At 30.9% G+C, this 19,478-nt stretch overlaps 1 protein-coding gene across 5 annotated transcripts in view; it reads left to right on the top strand.

Moving 5' to 3' along the window:
- Nucleotides 1-19,478, top strand: part of LOC134715423 (limbic system-associated membrane protein-like) — a 65,212-nt gene that overhangs the window by 13,609 nt on the left and 32,125 nt on the right. The window lies entirely within an intron of this gene.

Here is a 19,478-nt window from a genome sequence, read left to right as displayed (position 1 = left end):
GTTTTTTGGTTGGGTCCTCCTAGGCATTAAATTAATGCTTAATTATGGTTGTTGCGTGTTGATAACCCCGTGGGACTTATATTGAAATAAAACATATTAGAATGTGAATTTGGTGGATCTTATAAAATAAGTCTTGTGTACTATTGCTGATTTATACATCTTTTTTAATCTGATGCTGTGGTTTGTCTTTATTTTGGTTTCCTCGTCTACCATCTGTTTTTTCTACGCCTTCTTTTGTCATTTTTTAGTTTTGAATGAACAATGTCGCCGAGATAACAACATTTTTGTTAAAGTTGCTTGTAAACATTAAGATCCTGATGGGGACAGCAAGCGGTGAAGAGAAACTATTTTTTTTTAAATTTTTGATACTTTAGAAGTTATTTTAATTTCGAAAGAATTTTGACCTAAACATTGTCAGTGTTTAAAAAAAATATTAATATACGATATTGTTTGTATATGTTGTGTACAAGTTGTAGTGTTTTACAAATTATAATTTGTACAGATTTTTTGTACAAGTTATCAGTGTTTTATGAACTGCTTATCACAAATGGATAATGTAAGGACACATTCCTTTGTTTTGCATATTTCTGCCATATTTTCACAACTACAAGAAACAGTCTTATACTGGACATTGCCACAAAAACCTTATAAGACTACAAAAAGACTTTTTATGGATATGAATATGGTATAGGGAGGAAAATAAAATTAGAATTTAAACCTTTCAGGTGTCCTTATTTCCAGTTTGAGGACAAGGAAAATAATACTAAATGTATAGGTGAATTATACAAATTTGAATTTAAGACATTTAACTGGTACATTTTAGAAGATAAATCTGTATCACCTGGTACAAGAAAGTATGTGTCCTAAAACTTATAATTTGTACAAAAACCCTGTATAAAGCTTTGAAAAGTAAAAACCTTAGCCAAAGAAATTCAATATGAACTATGTGTGTATTTTTGAGATTTACAGGAACAGTGTGCTCACACAAGGCTTTAAAAGGGATTGTACCACATTCTCAATCTATAGTTAAAGGTGGGCTGTTTTACGTTTTGCCTTTCTTCATCTGTTCGTATGTTCTTCTATATCTATTTTCATGCTGTGTTCTGTTTTCTTCGATTTTTGGTGTGTTTATTGCTTATTGGTATATTATCCCCTTTTATGGACCTTCATATTTGTCATATTGTGATAGTTGATTTTAAAAAGACCACAACTTGGAACGTTGTATCGTCTTTGGCAATTGCACTAAAAATTATGTCCGCAAAAAAAACCAAATACGACCTTTATCATTTGTCTTTATTTCGACCTGAGGTATTAAAAATAAATCCAAACAGATTTATACATCAATGTCATTATTTCTAAAAATCAATGTTCTCTAGTATAGTTCTATAAATCGGTACTGCATCATTGAATCTGTAAATCAATATCAATATCTGTTCTAAACGATTGTACACAAACATTCGAGTTGTAGAAAAATACATTTCGAAAAAAAAATACAATGCTATTATTTTGATAATCTTAAGCTTAAATTACTTGTAATCGAAAAAAGGGGGATTCTGTGACAATATAATCACTAACACAAACAACAGTTCAGTGATAAACGGGTGACAGTACTGGATGGTTATTTGATAAATGACTAAAAGATCCATTGGGCCGATGTGACACAAACATAGGCTTCCAGTAGTTTACCGATATTCAAATCTCGTAAATTGATTAAGATGACACATGTCAAGGGAAAGGGGAACAGAGTGAACTTCAAGAGGAACGAGACCGAGTCAACATGACGTAGATGTAAGCAACTATATATAGTGTAGTGTATATAGTTCATAACAATGAGTAAACCCCATACTGTACAGTCAGTAATACAGGACCCAATAGAAAGAAAATATGACAGACATCAACCAACGAAAACCACTGAATTACAAGAACCTTTTTTGTGATAGACACAAGCCATGGGCACATAAAGAATTCGACGGGAGATCAAACTTGAAAGTTATAGTGTTCAAACGAAGCAGCATAATGTTGTTTTTCGTTAATCTAAAATATTTTGTAATCTGGATCCAAAAAAACAATTATAATGGTCATTATTCACAAAAAGATTAAAGAGGGATATCGCCTTGCCAAATAGTGTGGACTCCTGCTCGGATCTTTAATACACGAAATCAGTTTGAGGTTGCTGATTTCCCTTCATTGGTACCTTCGGATATTTGTGCTGAAAACTCTATTTCTCTGAGACGTGCTGTAAACTATGATAAGATATGGAGGAAAAGGTTTTTTAAATGTTGACATTGTGTAAAAACAAATATGAATTTGGTAGATATACCTGTAGAAAAGCAGGGCAAATATGTAATAGTGGAAGCCATCCAAATCTAGTATGTAATAAAATGTTTATTTTTAAAATATTGTGCATAAATTTTACATTTATAAAAACGATTGTACGCATAAAAATAGTTTTAATGACAATTTCATTTTAATTCATATTCTCAACCTAAAAACAATTGCTAAAACAATACGATATAAAGAATAATCATTATGCCATTTAATATTGTCATACTAACTTCAACAACCCGCCCTTGTGGGCTCGCTTGATATTATTGATACCGATGCAGTCGATATCAAAAAGGGTGCGCTTGGTATTAATACTGATAAAGTCAGTATTAAAAACAAAACACCAATTATCCAAAATATATTTTGCTTATCATTTAATTATATTGTGTTTATCATTTAATTAAACTGTGTTTAACATTTCAATATTTTTGTGTCTTTCATATTAATATATTATGTCTAACGTTTTACAATATTAATGTTATTAGTTTGATATAATACTGTTAACTTTTAAAATATTTCAATATGTTATATATTTTAGTATCATTTTAGTTATTCTGTATACTCCCTGAAAATTTTAGTGATTATATATAATCCCTAAACCAACCAGTGATTATACATAATCCCTGAACATTTTAAGGATTCTACATAATCCCTGATTATACAAATTCACTGTAATATATATATAATTCGTCTTAAATTATTTACCTCATGTTTAACATATAGGTGGCTGAGCGTTGCTTTACAACGAAATATTGAAGTCTTAAATTTCGCCTATCAATGTTACAGATCTTTAAATTAGCGTTACCATATTTTCTATCTTCCCTCATCGGGATTCGAACACTTTCTCCTGTAACATCATGGCGATATAAGTATGATAATTCTTCCAACATAACTGTTTTCTTTCCAAAAAACATGATACGCGTTTTGTTTAAAATGATGTTCGGTTAACTTAAAAGTAGTTCTGTTACTAATAACAAGCGAAAATGTATACCGTCTGAAAAACACCTTATTTACATAAAGCTTATTTACCGGTTTTTATTTAATTAGTTGAAGAGCAAAAAGTACTGAGAAATTCCCTACTGAATTTAAAGTCGAAATTTACAAAGCAGTTGTATTTTTTAATTCCATTGCTAAGAAAATAAATTGAAAGCGTAAAAGTATGATAATTTCCAAAAAGAAGTTGGTTATCATTCTTTATCGTTATTTTCTATACATTATTTATAAAGGTGACACATTATACGAAAGGCATTTAAGCAAAGTAGAATTCTACCTACATACGAACTTTTTTGTGACACCATTGGTCACACAGGATTTCTTTAATGATTGCTTTGTAGACACACTGTCTTCCTAGTGATAAACATAAGGCAATGATATATTTTAGATCTTGAAAGCTGCTTTAAATCATACGATCTTTATAAGTGTGAATGTATTTATCCCCGTATGTAGACAGCACTGCAATATTTCATATTCTAAGGCTAAAACTTTCAATAAATTTATATCTTTTTGTCCAGCAGGAATCTGTGTAGCCATGACATCCACTTATATTTCTCGTGATACAAGTATTTGAAACAATTTCTAAATCCATGAAAACCATAATAGTTGATGCATTTTGCATTACACTAGTTTTGTAGTTCTTCAAAAAAGATTGCATTTTAATATATACACCCGGCTAAAATTTAAGCAACATCTAAATCATTTTGCTTCTATTTTTTTGTTTTAAAACTAGATTTTATACTTCTTTGTTTCCATATATTTCGTTAATCTATTGTTATTCGACAGGTAATACTTCGTGTATAACTTTTATTCCCTAGGTACCTAAAAAACAAAAGCGACATTCAATTTCTTTTTTCAAGATTCGTGTAATGAAATGTAACTGTTAACTGCAGACTAAATTGTGCTAAATTATGTGTGTGCCCGTATTCCAGTCAAACGACCATTGCATCGTTAAGTTTGACATCAGTGGTCACGTGGTCACCACAGTTGGACTTTGAGACAGTGGCGTCAAGTCCACTGGTCTGACGAGAGCAGATTCCTCCTACATCATATCAATGGGCTCATGTGCACATGGCATCATTGGAATACAACATGCAGGAAACTAAACATCCTCGGAACTACACCGTTTGGTTGTGGGTGTCTGACGGTTTGGGTCGATTTTTATTCGACTGTAACATGGACCTTTATGTTCGGGATGGGATTAGATTATCGCGATAACATCATCCGGGATATCGTTATGCCACATTTTGACAATCACAATCTTGCAACTAGACCAATATTCATGGACGATAATACTAGGCCACATAGAGCACACATTGTTTTAGATTATTGACGTCAGGAGGCAATTGACACTATTCCCTGGCCACCCATGTCACCTGATATGAATCCCATTGATCATGTATAGGATGATATTAGTCGAAAAATCGACAGTAGGGTTCCTGCTAGTTAAAAATTATAGGAAGTACGAGCAGTCTTGATTAAAGAATGGCAAATAGTTCATGTTAGAAAAATTAAGACGCCTAGGTTCAAAGCACGAGACAACGTGCAGAAGAAAACTTTTCCAGAAGCGTGAAGCATATACTCGATACTGACCTAAATAGTACTATAATTTTTTCATAAATTGTCACTCTGGAATCTTGAAAAAATGTGTCTTATGCAGAGCAAATTTTTCAAAAACTCCAGTAAAAGTTTCTTATTTTGCTATTTTACAACCATTTGCCCAAAACGAAACAGTCAAAAGTGCAATCATGAAAACAGTCCAAACTTTCACTTTTCAATAAACATGCTATATGTTATCTTATAAAAACACAAATTCAGTTCATTGTATCTATATTTCGTATAGTTATGAACTCAGTATAAACGATTCTGGAAAATTATCAGGTGTAAGTTGCTTAACTTTTGGCGAGGTGTATATAATGATAAGGCCCAAATATGTTTAAGTGTTCATTTCACGACGTCATAAATATTATACAGAATTTTTGATTTATCACAAATATATGACAGTTTCCAGTGATTTTTAGAAACATAAAACACAAGAGTTGATAAAAAGTTTGTTTTAACCTGAGTCTTGTTACAACTTTTTACATACGAGAATATAAGTTTGTCAAAGTCTGCACTCTTTGTTTCCTATGCCTTAATTTGCTTAAAAGAAAGACCGTCTTATTATCTATTCCGGAAAATCTCTATTTTATGGATACGCAAGATCTAAACGGCAATAAAAGTTTGATAAACAAATTTTGTTAATGCAGGTCTTTTCGTAAACTAAGCACATTGTCGTAAACTTGAAACACATAGGAATTTGTAGTCGGGTTTATTAAGGCCTTAGCTTCTTTAAGAATTTGAATTCAAACGGGGCATAAGTTTTGAATCAATAGATTGGTAGTTTAGCCTTACTATTATATCATTCTTTAAACAGTATTTCATATTTTCGTAGCGTTTCTTGTGATAAAGACTTGTATTATAAATAACAAAAGTTCATCTGTTGAGTATTATCATAAGCTTTATACATTCAATATGCTGTGTTATATATCAAAACTCCTCGGTTTAGTTAATCCAAATAACTAAAATCAGAAATGACAATACTTGTATACAAACAAATGCCCATGGTATGCGTATTGTACAGAAATAGTTGTAAATTTCACATGCTGTGATACAATGGGAGTAATCTATTTCAATTTTCCTATTCAAATAATAATGAAACTAATGTACGAGTAAATTGCTATGTAGCGTATATCTGCCTTGCAATTGAAACTTCGTATGAGCAATTTTATAATTAAGCAGAGGATAACGGTCGATAGCGGATGTAGTTAACTACAACAAAGTAACAGCTAGTATAATTACGAAATCTTTGACATATAAAACTACAATTCTGTAATTCAAACTTTTATATTGAAATATTGTTGCTTGCCCTTGTATGAATATTGTACATTGTTGTATATTGATGAAGACGGGATACGATATTGATAGTGTTTAAGTAAAATTAAGCATAAGCAGGAAATGAAAGAAGAAATCTTGAATAATAGTGAAAAAATATATTATCAAAGATGCCAACCAGGCTGGTAATTTTGTATGCACGCAAGACGCGCGAGTTTTGTCTCTAAAAGATTGATAATTGACGCTCAATTAAAAAAGTTGAAGGGACAAACAAAGAACTCAAAAGTGTTATAAACCTCTTGCATCTTAAAATCATATATTAAGCCAGACAATTTCAATTGATAACGACTGTTTTGTACTTCTCTAGATGCCGAATACCCGACCACAGAGAACCCGACTTGAAAATAAATGAAGGATGTTAAGGTGTTATAGCTACATTGTTTGGTCAATTAATATCATATAATATTCCCTAGACTAAAAAATTCGTGTACCATTGTTCGACTTGGGGTTTCTTATCTAAACAAATATCAACAATTCAAATCTTGCATCAAGTGTTTTAATATAGAAGCTGTTCTAACCCCTTTCGATCAAACTGATATGTAAATGCATTATTTACAGTATGTACCAAGAACCAGACAAATACAAGACTTAGCAATGACAAACATAAACAATAACTAATTTGTAACGCGTTTACAAAACTGAGGTATATTCACTAAATATGTATACACTTTGAACTTACTGTAAGAGGTAAATAAAATAACGTAAGTATCAAATTTAAATGATATTTTTTTATCATCATATAATTATCACTACTTTTATTAAAATTATTTTTATAATTCATAAATATAATTCTAATAATATGCAAAATCATTTTATAAGAGCGTCACTGATGAGTCTTGTGTAGACGAAACGCGCGTCTGGTGTACTAAATGATAATCCTGGTACTTTTGATAACTATTCACACCACTGGGTCGATGCCACTGCTGGTGGGCGTTTCGTCCCCTAGGACAACTATCACCAGCCCAGTAGTCAGCACTTTGATGTTGACATGAATATCAATTATGTGGTCATTTTTGTAAATTTCCTGTTTACAAAACTTTGAATTTTTCGAAAAACTAAGTATTTACTTGTCCCAGAAAGAGATAACCTAAGCCGTATTTGGCACAACCTTTAGGAATTTATGTTCCTAAATGCTCTTTAACTTTGTACTTGTTTGGATTTATAACTATTTTGAAATGAGCGTCTGACGTACTAACTAATTATCCTGGTACTTTTGATAACTAAATACCACCGTTTAATTGTAATTTTAACTGCAGTACACAATTCATCTGAATATAAAGATTAAAGTTGCAAAGTTAGTTCATGGTAACATGTTTTTATTTCATTTTAGAATATTCAAATTTTGACACATGCTTTCATGATGTTAGTTTGTATCACATACTGCAATGTGCAAAGAAAATATGAAACCAGTTATATGAAAGAAATTGACGCCACACAAAACTGAAAAGTAATTATATGCATAGTTTTTATTCGTATGATTAAATATCTATTAGACATATCTTTTAACTTTTACAACAGATTTGACATATCCTGTAATAAGTACAGACTTTGCCAGTTTCTTTTTCATGTAAGGTGATAAATTTGAAATGGTAGACCACCACATGTGTGACAAGGTTGTTGATACATGCATGCAATATTCACTTCAATTTTTTTGCAATTTTTTTTTTTATTTGATCTTTTTTTGATAAAATTGCATACAGTTCTACTAAATGCGATGTCTTTTTTTTCGCAAAATATCATTACTATTCAAAATGTTTGATTCATAAAAACAAGAACGTGCTATTATTAAACTTTATTTTATATACTTTATATATTACAAATTTAATCTATGAAAAGGATAAACGTACAGATAACAATACCTTGTACTAGTATCTCAATTTTTATAGAGAGGATATATCTCTTTATTTATTAATATCGAAACTGATATGACACCTTTTCTCGAAAGATCTGTATATCTTATGTATATAAGTAGCATGCTTCATATACAATCTATTTAACATTTTTCAATCTTCGCCTATTTAAACAATTACAAAACCTAAATAATTAAGGAATTTATTCAAACCATATATTGCATGAAATTAATGGGGGAAAGTCCTGATTTTAATCATTGTTCTTAATTGCAGCGAACTTGTATTACTTCCCAGAAATGGAGAACAATATGAAGTCAAACTAGTCCACAATTTTATTCTCAACAGAAATTAGGGCATTCAAAAATGACTCTCTTGAAAGGCTTGTATTACAGCATTACCAGTCTTTAGTGTATATAATGGCAATCGTACCTCTCCTTATTTTCTATATTTTAAGCAACATGGAAAATACCCGGACGATATCTCGTATCTCTAATAACTGGTTGTTGATTTTCTACGCCTTCTTTTTTTTTCTTATCTTCATCAGATATCAGAATAATAAATCAAACAGATGCCTCTGTCTTAGATATTTAATACCAAAATAAGAAAACAAATCATAGTCTTCATAAAAAGATCATTGCAGCATGATATTGCATCCGGATTAGTCATTCCGTCATTCACTTCATATTTAGTGCTTCCGACTGCCATATAATTGATACACGTCAATCATCCGCCATTCTAAATTTGTTTCTTCTCTAATTTGCCTATTTGGTTAATGTCTTAGACTCCAAATGGAATATAATAATAACTGCTTTGTCAGTAACTTTGTGTCATGAGATGATGTTAAACCATTTATAAAACAAATTTATTACGATCTAGAAAATGAATTTAAAGATAAGATCCCTTTTCTAGCTTTTCTTCTCTACTTCGTAAACTTTTCTCTGAAGTGTCAGAAATAGCAAAATTATATCAATTTTAACACATGAATAAGCGCTGAACATCCACCACATTCTTTATCTGCATGTTATTCAATGTTTGTTTCTGGTTGTTGTCTGTTAAATTTTGTTTTCTGTTGTTTTGTCATAAATCAAGCCGTTTTTACCTGACTATTCAGTATATGCTTTGCTCTAAGTTTTTGACATATAATGGCTCAAATCCACGCCAATGGACTATGGTGATAGTTATCGCATTTGATAATAATGTTCCCGGTGGAATATTTATTATTATTCCACTCTATGTTTAATTTAATAGTTTCATCTGATTATGATTGAATGAGACCATTCCATGTGACATCGAAAAAAAACTTCGTATTCCCTTCGGAGTATCATATTCCCCTCTGAACATCAAGACTAACTTGTGCGACGTTACGTTGCGTGGAGTGGCACTCGGGGAAATAGAATTTTCTTTGGTAAACAAATCTTCATATCTGTCTCAGGTTCGGGAAATAAATGTATAATATTTACCTCGATGGGATTTTGACTGTTTGAGTTGAAGTGATTGGTTGATGATAAAAAATCTCACAGTAAATATGCTTTTTTGTTTCGAATGTTCTAGGATAGAAATTCTACACACGTACAATATTTGTTGGAGTTTTCACTTAATAACATTCATCGTCTTTTTCCGCTTGTAAATGTCTCTGCTGGGAAACATCAAACGTCGAACACTTAAGTCAAGCTGAAGATAAGATACCAAAAAGAAGCACAAATGTGATAAAAATTGTCAGTCTGGTAATGAAACTGACAGTTGAGGCATCCTTATAAGGCCATGCTATAAATAAATAAGATTATAATTGCACTTTCAATAATGTTATAGAAGTGGTTATTTCTTTTCCCTTTCAATGTGTTCTTATTGTTAGTTACATTGAAACATTGGGAGAAATGTTTTAGAGATTGAATAGTTTGGCCAGGTAATACTATGACACAAAATGCCACATTTAAATACATTTTAATAGAATACAACTAAATGAGTGTCCCCTAACTTGTATTTGTTCTTCAAATTAATAACTGTCATATCCACCTTCTTTCTTTCTTCATTTATTTCTTTGGCCTTATTTAGCCCAAAGTTGTGGTTGGAAATGTAAAGAACCAAACAAATTAATTGTGAATATTTGCACTATATAGTTTATGCATTGTTTATGACATTGTTCAAATTTCCTGTAATCCTCTTCTTTTATTCACGTTTAGTCCCATTCTTTTGTAAAATGCATCATCTACCGTATTCTTCAACTGATTAGTTGACAGTTTCAAAAAAGATCAATTTATCAAATTTATATAAGTTAACCCCTTGGTATATATATTTTGTTAGGTTGATGTTTAGACGAGTTGTATATACAGAATGTACACAGCCATGTTTCACCATCACTACTGGTGATCCGATTGATAAATCTGTTGTAGAGGTGTCACTGGTTCAGACGTACTTATATATTTATGTTGAACATATATATCATGTTAAGGAGAGGTAAAAATACCAGTCGAGAGAATGTTAAATTTGGCGAGCCGTAAGGCGATGGAAGTTCATTCCCAAGACTGGTATTTTTCGCAAATACCCCTCAAGAACATGCTATATCTGTTTAATTACACCTAATGTTAATGATCGTGACCTTACAAGCGTCCAGTCGGATAGAGTATTTTTTGGCAAAAACAACGGCAGAGAGGGTAAAAAAGGCATATCCTTTTAACATATACCCCGGCGGCGTTAAAAAGTGATCGATATTCATTTGATAACAGTGAGTTGGTGAAAAATATACTGGCCATCAACCAATCAAAACCAATGATTCTTACATAAGGTGTAATTAATATATAAAATGACTGAATAAATAGTCAACGATTAATCTTACATGGCGATGGATCATGTAATATGATACAGTACACTACAAAATATAATATATAACAAGTCAAAAAGGGTACAACATCACTATAAAATAACTATAAAAAGAATAAATATAAGATATTTCGGATAACAGATATCCTTCTTCGGTAATAGCACGATGTCAAATGAATCATGTCAATATATTCAAATAAAAACACCATCAACATCTTCAAATTTATACAATTTAAGCGAACATCACAGACGCTGGTACAATTTGAAAATTTCCAAACACGGCGCAAAGACTACAAAAATATGCCAAAATAAAAATAGCTATTTGCGATGTGAACTGGCACAACTCATAGCAGTCCCCAAATAAAACTGGATAACAGTCCCCAAATAAAAAAAAAACCAAAATGCCCTAACCGATCCAAGTTGGTATAATATTTCAAATTTGACAACGGTAGTGCAATTGCAACAGAAACTACATAGTTAAGCCTGTCAACCGATTAACAGTTAAATAATGATTAGAAAAATAAGTAAAACTTTATTTAATAAGGTAAAATAATTGAATGCGGATCATGTAATATGATACAGTACATCCACCCCAAATCAATAGAGCCCTGTTATATAAACTCGGGTATGATTTTTTTTTTAAATCTTCAACCTGTAAATCTAGTTACTGGAAACACGTGATAGAAAGGAAAAAGATGATGGCAGGAAAATGAGATATATATATGAACAATTGCTAGGCATTTTGTAATATGTTGACCACTGTAGCTGTTTTTTCTCTTTAATATGTTAAATCAAAATATATTCTCCGAGTTATGGTTCATTTCTCGACACTTATTCATGCACAAACTATGAAATGATTGACTTTTCCGGACATTTCCAATATTTGTTTCAATATGGTTCTAATAATATTATTGACATTCGGGTCATCTTCATCGCTATCATGATACAACCTATGGTTAATCAACTATATGCAGCTATATCATTTACATGAAAACGACAACGGTGTCAAGTAACTAATTAAACCCTGTCAATCAATAACAACTCCTAAATCATACCAACTTGAACGTCGGAATTTTTATATTCAAAAATGATTTATGACTTTTTGCTATCTTTGTTTTGATACGTTATAAAAGAATGTTTGCATTTGTTCATTTACATTGTTTTTAACATAGAAAAATCATTAAGAAATACCAATGCTGATTCTTACAAGCCTGAATTTTGTCTTTAAATTCTCGATAAAAATGTGTATACTCATTCAGCCGTGACCTAAGTAGAACGTCCTATGGTCATAATTATAAATTAACTGTTCACAAAACATTTATTTTTTTTGAAATACTAAGGCTTTCCTACCCGAGGAATAGATTGCCTTAGCTGTATTTGACAAAACTTTAAGGAATTTTTGTCCTCAATGCTTTTTGTACTTTTTATTTGACTTTTTTTTAAAAACTTTTTTGGATTCTAGCATCACTGATGAGTTCTTTGTAGACGAAACGTGCGTCTGGCGTTAATAAAAAAAATAAATCATGGTTTCTATGATGAGTTTATTTATCTTTTTTATAAAATTATTGCCCTTCATTAATGATTTTTTTTCAAAATTATCGTCACCTTCTCTTGATACTTTCGTATATAAAAGAGTCTTCTAAAAGTTGCTCTCAGATATATAATTTGTTTCACCATCGAACTTTTTTTTCATATCGTCCAGATAAGGACAGAAATAAGAATTTGTATTACGATGTGAGAGGTCAGCCGTTGTTGAAAATCGTTTGGTAACTGATAATGGGGATAGTCAATTTGACGAGCAATTTTGTACCTTTGACCTTCTATAAACATAATTGCATTGGATATGTAAATTACTTATATATTGCGTCCATATTTTCAAAGAATGTTCTTTAATAGTAAGTTCAGATAATGTTGTTATTGTTATATAATGAAATGTTAAAATTTAGAGTAATATAAAGGAGCTCGTCCATGCAAAATTCTAAATTATAACAATTTGACAAAACGGAGCATATGTTTACCTTTTTTGATGCTATCGCGACCTCTGAGTGCTGAAAAAAACAACTTTGTATTTTGCTCTTTATGAACAAAGTGTAGTAGTCAGTCGAAAATCCGTTTAAATCTTCTGTTGCTGTATACGTTCATCGCTCTGAAAGATTTTGAGTATATTTGGCTTTATTTGCTGCAGAACTAAACCTCTTATTGTCCTTGTTTTGTTTTTGGTAATGAGAAGCCTATCTTACAAAAATAATTTGGTATGTAGCACCTTGGACTTCGGTTCCGGAACCAACATGATGTATATGAACACTTTTCTAAACCTTTGATTCTAGTGATGTCCGTTGTTTACACTAAGTCTAAATTGTACGTACATGTACATGAAAATATACACTCAAATTGTTCATTTTGTATATAATTGAAATTATTTTTTATTTTAAATGGAACTGTAAAAACAGTCAGTTCTTCACTAATAAATTGATTTCTTTATAAATCATACATATCCTTAAATTGTTCTTTGTTAAATTTTGAAATCATTAAGAATCTACGGTTCTTCGTGAGAAAAAAAAATGTATTTTATAGTTATTTTGGATATATATTTGCAACAGTATTTTAATTGCTATATCTTAAAACAGATACTTAAGTAATCTTGAACACAAAAAAACTGCTTGAACGGAAAAATGATAAAAGAAATTCTTGAGTTCCATTTACAGAAAGAGTAATGATTTCTGATTGAATTAAGTAATTAAAACCAATATTTTATTTTTATATTTCAAATGTACACAAACACCTGTTTGGAATCTGATAATAACAAAATATAATTAGTCCACATTCATTGTATTAATCAAACATACAAATAATTATCAATGTGGCTTGTGCTCTTTTGTAATTTGCTAAATATCAATAATTCTATGATGACTAGAAACGTGGTTACGCAAAAATAGCAACAAAATCATTGATTTGTTCGAACTGTATTGCTAATCGTTTCAAAGGATTTGAAGCATAGCCAAAAGAATGTTTCCACACCCACATTAATTTTGAAAATCAGTTTTGATCTGAAAATATTTGAATTTTCCGTACATTCTATTTGATCAAACTATGCTATATTGTTAGACTGCCAGTGTTATTTTATTTCTATCACTTTTAATCCATTCTAATCATTCCTTTGGTAGCAGCAAAAAGATTATAGCTGAATAAAGAAACTATGCATTTAAAACAAATTTGAATTCAAGCTTTATTATGCTTTGACAAAAATGTCTTGACGATCAACACAACTGGTCGGCAGGTTTGTTCTCTACGTAACTAAAACCATGATGCTTGTAATGACTGTTATTTCTAATACGTTACTAACTTTTGGCTTTTTAACTATTTTGATCTGAGCGTCACTGATGAGTCTTATGTAGACGAAACGCGCGTCTGGCGTATAAAATTATAATCCTGGTACTTTTGATAACTATTTACACCACTGGGTCGATGCCACTGCTGGTGGACGTTTCGTCCCCGAGGGTATCACCAGCCCAGTAGTCAGCACTTCGGTGTTGACATGAATATCAATTATATGGTAATTTTTATAAATTTTCTGTTTACAAAACTTTGAATTTTTCGAAATACTAAGGATTTTCTTACCCCAGGAGTAGATTACCTTAGCCGTATTTGGCACAACTTTTTGGAATTTTGGATCCTCAATGCTCTTCAACTTTGTATTTATTTTGCTTTTTAACTATTTTGATCTGAGCGTCACTGATGAGTCTTATGTAGACGAAACGCGCGTCTGGCGTATAAAATTATAATCCTGGTACTTTTGATAACTATTTATGTCGAATTTAACTATACTTGTGCTTGAAATTAGTATTTGATAAATATTGAAGAAACAGAAATTCACATCTGATTTTATACAGTTTATTCTTATGTTGGTTTGTTACACCATTGGCTCAAGATACGGTGTTGAACGGGCTCCAAAACATGTTTAATCTCGCCACAACCTGTATGAGCTTGTCAATAATCTCCCCACAACCTGTAAGAGCTTGTCAATAATCTCGAACTTGTTATTCAGTGGTTGTCGTTGGTGTTTGTTTTATCGTTTATGTCCTTAATCTGCTCCTTATCTTTTTCGTTGGAATCATGTTCATCATGTTGACGCCATTTGTAGCTGGCTTTACGGTATGGGTTTTGCTCATTGTTGAAGGCCAAACGGTGACATATAATTGCTTTATGTAACGTTATTTTGACTCTATTGGATTATGGTCTCATTGTCAGTCATATAACGTATCCTTTATTCATAATAAGAGTTATTAATCTATGTTTTACAGTATATAACTAAACAGGTACAGTACCTTTAATTTAATTCACATAAGAATATTATGAAGACGTACTTTTGTGCAGTCGCAATTATTTAAAGAAAATATATCATACTGTTATTTTCAAGAATGTTCATTGAAACTGTGCCTATTTTCTTAAACTCATGCTATCCAACTGTGCAATATCTATTTTTCAAATCAGCATAGATAGAAATCTCTTCGGCACCTGAATGTAAATGACAAAATAAGCATGCAAACCTACCCTCGTATTAGATAAGCTAGAAGGGACGAAGAATGTAGTTTTAAACAATGCGAAAATGATATTCACGCCAGTCCATTTTGTGAGCGATTTTATCGATGAAATAGATAGAATCTTAACCACTTTGGATATGAGAATGGCTTCAAATGACAAATGACATTAAACGAGGAGGCATCAAATCATGGGAACTCTTAATTGTTCACTTAATCTTTTGGTTAACTTGTCATCGCATGAAACTTGGTAAAAAAAAACAACTATATTTGACAACTGTATAGAGTCAAAGGAATTTGTAAATTGAATAACCTGTGAACTTAGATTCGTTTCTCTGATGAAGATTATGTATTCCATTTACAAAATATTTTTCATCAGCTAAAGAAATACATCCTTCATATTTAATAGATATGTCAACTCTTTTGAACATCTAATGTCGATCGAGACTCCTAGGACCTGCGAACTTCTGCACTATAAATTATGTATATGAATCATTTAATCACAGTGCCAGGGATCATGAAATAAAGTAAAGATGTCATATACCAAGTTCCATGACTGTTGTTGAGACATTATTCGAAGAAACTCTGCACATGTTTTTGAAAATTATCTTAAAAATAGTTTATACATTCTTAATTTTTTAATTACAATTTATATTATTTAATTCATAAACACTAGTAGATTTTACATAATTAAAAAAAGAAAATGTATTAGAAACAGGTGAAAATTGAATAGTTTAAGAGACCAATGATTGCAATATGTAGTTTCAGTAAAAAAAAAAGTGGGCTAATTCAGGTGAATAAACATGGAATCAAGTTTATCAAAAGAAAAAATATTATGTAAAATGCAACAGATATAACTGAACCAATATTACCGGTTACTGTGATACAACTGAACATTTTTGTTTAAATCAAATTAACAAAAATACGGAACTCCTCATAATATGAATACTCAAAACGGGAGTCCTTCTTCAAATGAGATAAACCGAATGCCGAAACATATCAAACGAATGGTAAACAACTTTCATACGTTATCATATATTGGACACAATTGCAGAAAAAAGCTTTATTCTTTTTTTAATTTTCATCAAATTAAATGTATATGTCTTAGCACTACTCCTCTTTATAATTTTATTCCTTTTTACCCTTTATAAAAAAAGAATGAAATAATAATAAATAAACAAAGCATGTGTCTAAGGACACAAATGCCCTCTCTCAAACTTTACACAGAGACGGACAGAATCACGGAAGGAATGTCAAGGATAACAATTAATGATCCCGCTGCCTTTACGACAGGGTCATACAAAGATATGGTACTCAATTATTGCTATTTTGAGACTATTTTAGCAAGGATTTTTTTATAATGTCATCATATGTGTATTTGTGCATAAATTCGTATTTTTACAATACGTATATTCTTTAATAATATTATTTATTGATTAATATCCAATATGTATACTTATATATTTTGTATAATTTGTTTGTGCTTTATTGTAGATTGCAGCGCGCAGGAAACAGTATACCCTAACCCTCAAGGTATCCTTGTGATCGCATCATCAGCAACATCTGTATTGCATGAAAAAAAAATCGAGTAAAATTGTATTTAAAAAAATTCAAATTCATGCAAAACAGACGCAATGCATTTTTCACTTTTGCGCACAATTGCATCAAAATCACAAAAGACAGGCGTAAACTGCACCAATAAAATTAAAGCACAATATATGTCAATATTTTCTTATGTTTTAATTTTCTTCGTTGTCTTTTTTCAATGTACCATTTATTCACGTTTTAATGGCAAAGGTAACATTTCAATTAAGCAAAGAAAAGCAAATGTGATGTTTCGTTGTCTGTTTGTATCGTTATAAACATGTATTTCATAGTTCATAGATGATAAGTAATGATTAAAATTAAAGAGGCTACTACATAATCAGAGGCTTACGCAAACGCAACTAGAACTGAACACCGATTTCGAAAAAAACCTATTGTACAGAAACTTTAAAGTTTATGATACAACTTGCTAGAATCCATCAATAATATTTATATCCCGTTTACAATCAGCGCTCGTTGTTTTGACACAAGGCAATGAAGGTATGTGCCATTATTTTGATATGCATGAAGTTACTCTGCATCTGAAACAATTTTATTTTATAAATCGGTTTCATCATCTTAGATCTTTTAAAGTGTTTTTTTTTTATACATGCATTTTGGCACATGTCAATTTCAAATTTAACAAACATGAAATAAAATGGATTTTTGTATCATAATGACTTTATATAGTTATAATTTTAAGATTCCGAGTTCATATAGTTGGTACACTTTTTTAAAACAAGTGTCGTTTTTAAATAATTTACGGGGAAAATACGTGTACCATGGTTACCCTCAAGGTATTCAACATAACAATACATTTATCGTCTCCATTTGAATACTATAAAAAAAAATGTTGTAGTTTACATATATATTTGTTCAATTTGAGGTCTTGGTCACTTTTGGTTCTAAAAGCAAAATAGACGTTTTGATGCGGACGAGTCACTGTGATTGACATAGATGGAATGTATATCTCTAATCAATATTTTTTATATGATTGTTTAACACGTATCACATATACAGATGTTTTTGCGCAAGCACTTTTGAACATCTTTTTCCCCCCTTTTTCTATATTTCATGTTTTTATTATATTGTTAATGAAAGATATTTCTTTTTTTTAAATCAGGTATGAGTGTTTACAGTCTACTATAAAGTGAGCCATCTGCATCTATCGATTCATTAATTTGAAGATTTTTTTTTATCTATATATAATTTTCTGCAAAATTAAAAATTATCGATGACGTTAACAAACCGAAGCAATCCTATATTAATGATTACCAAACTTGTTGTTACCAAGCAATATATATAAATATATGTTTTCCAAATGTTTTAATTTTTTAATTTTAATTCTTTCAATAGAGAAATCAATATACAAAACCAGAATTTAGTTGTTTTTTTCCCTTTTACTTGGTAAACCATGTGTATTTGCAAGCACGGACTTAACCACAAAAAACAATACCACTTTATTATGACATAAATGCACTATTTTTTTTTAGAAAATGCAAGATAGATACTTGCTAACATGATATTTTGTTCAGTTCTACTTATATATTAGAAAAGAAAAATAAGATCATATTTTATCACTTTATATATTTATTATATTTCCTTATTGTTGCATTTAACTTGATATTGTACAATTATGGGAACTTGACGTTATTACTATTTTGATACTTGCATTGCAGACAGTGGCGCTCCAGCAAATGTCCCTAAACCAGGAGGTATATTTTATGCAATTGCAGAACGCACAGCGCATCATTAGCAATTACACCAACACAGCGATATGTCTTATATGTGAAAAAGAGTTAACGTTGTCCCTTTTAAGTCGCCAATGCATTAATGTTTTTTTTTTGTTTTTTTTGAATTTTTCAATAGTTGAAATGTAAATTACAGTTTCTATATTTGTCATAGACTTAACTTGTGTCCCCTGTCCAAATTCCTGAATATTAACAGAGGGTTAGATTCACAATTTGGAAAGTGAATCATTATGGATTGGTGTTTTTGTCTACTGGCAAATTTTGCATGCATGTCCAGAAGAGAACATGTAAATATTATATGAGTATAAACTCTTTTTGTACTATACCGAATCACCGAGTCGATTTTTAACGCTTTGGTTCACAAAATAACAGTCCCTAGGAAGCCACTTTATCCTTACCAGTCATATTATTGTGCCTCCGATCCAACAATAATTTGCCCTTATCCCTAAATACGTTATGCTTAGCAAATGGACAAAAGATTTCCAATTTTTTTTTGGCGTGACCCGCAGGTAGGAATAAAATCACGTTTTCTTTCACTCGGTTCAAGAACACTACCACGAGACCACAGTGGTTGTTAGTATGATAAGAGGATGTCTATGTATTGTATTTCGTCACACCACATAATAAATAAAGGCAACAGTACTTTCCGCTGTTCGAAATTCATAAATAGATTGAGAAAAAAAAAA

Source organism: Mytilus trossulus, chromosome 4, assembly GCF_036588685.1.
Source record: "Mytilus trossulus isolate FHL-02 chromosome 4, PNRI_Mtr1.1.1.hap1, whole genome shotgun sequence".
In the NCBI taxonomy this organism is placed as follows: Eukaryota; Metazoa; Mollusca; class Bivalvia; order Mytilida; family Mytilidae; genus Mytilus; species Mytilus trossulus.
This window is presented reverse-complemented; position numbering and strand designations above follow the sequence as displayed.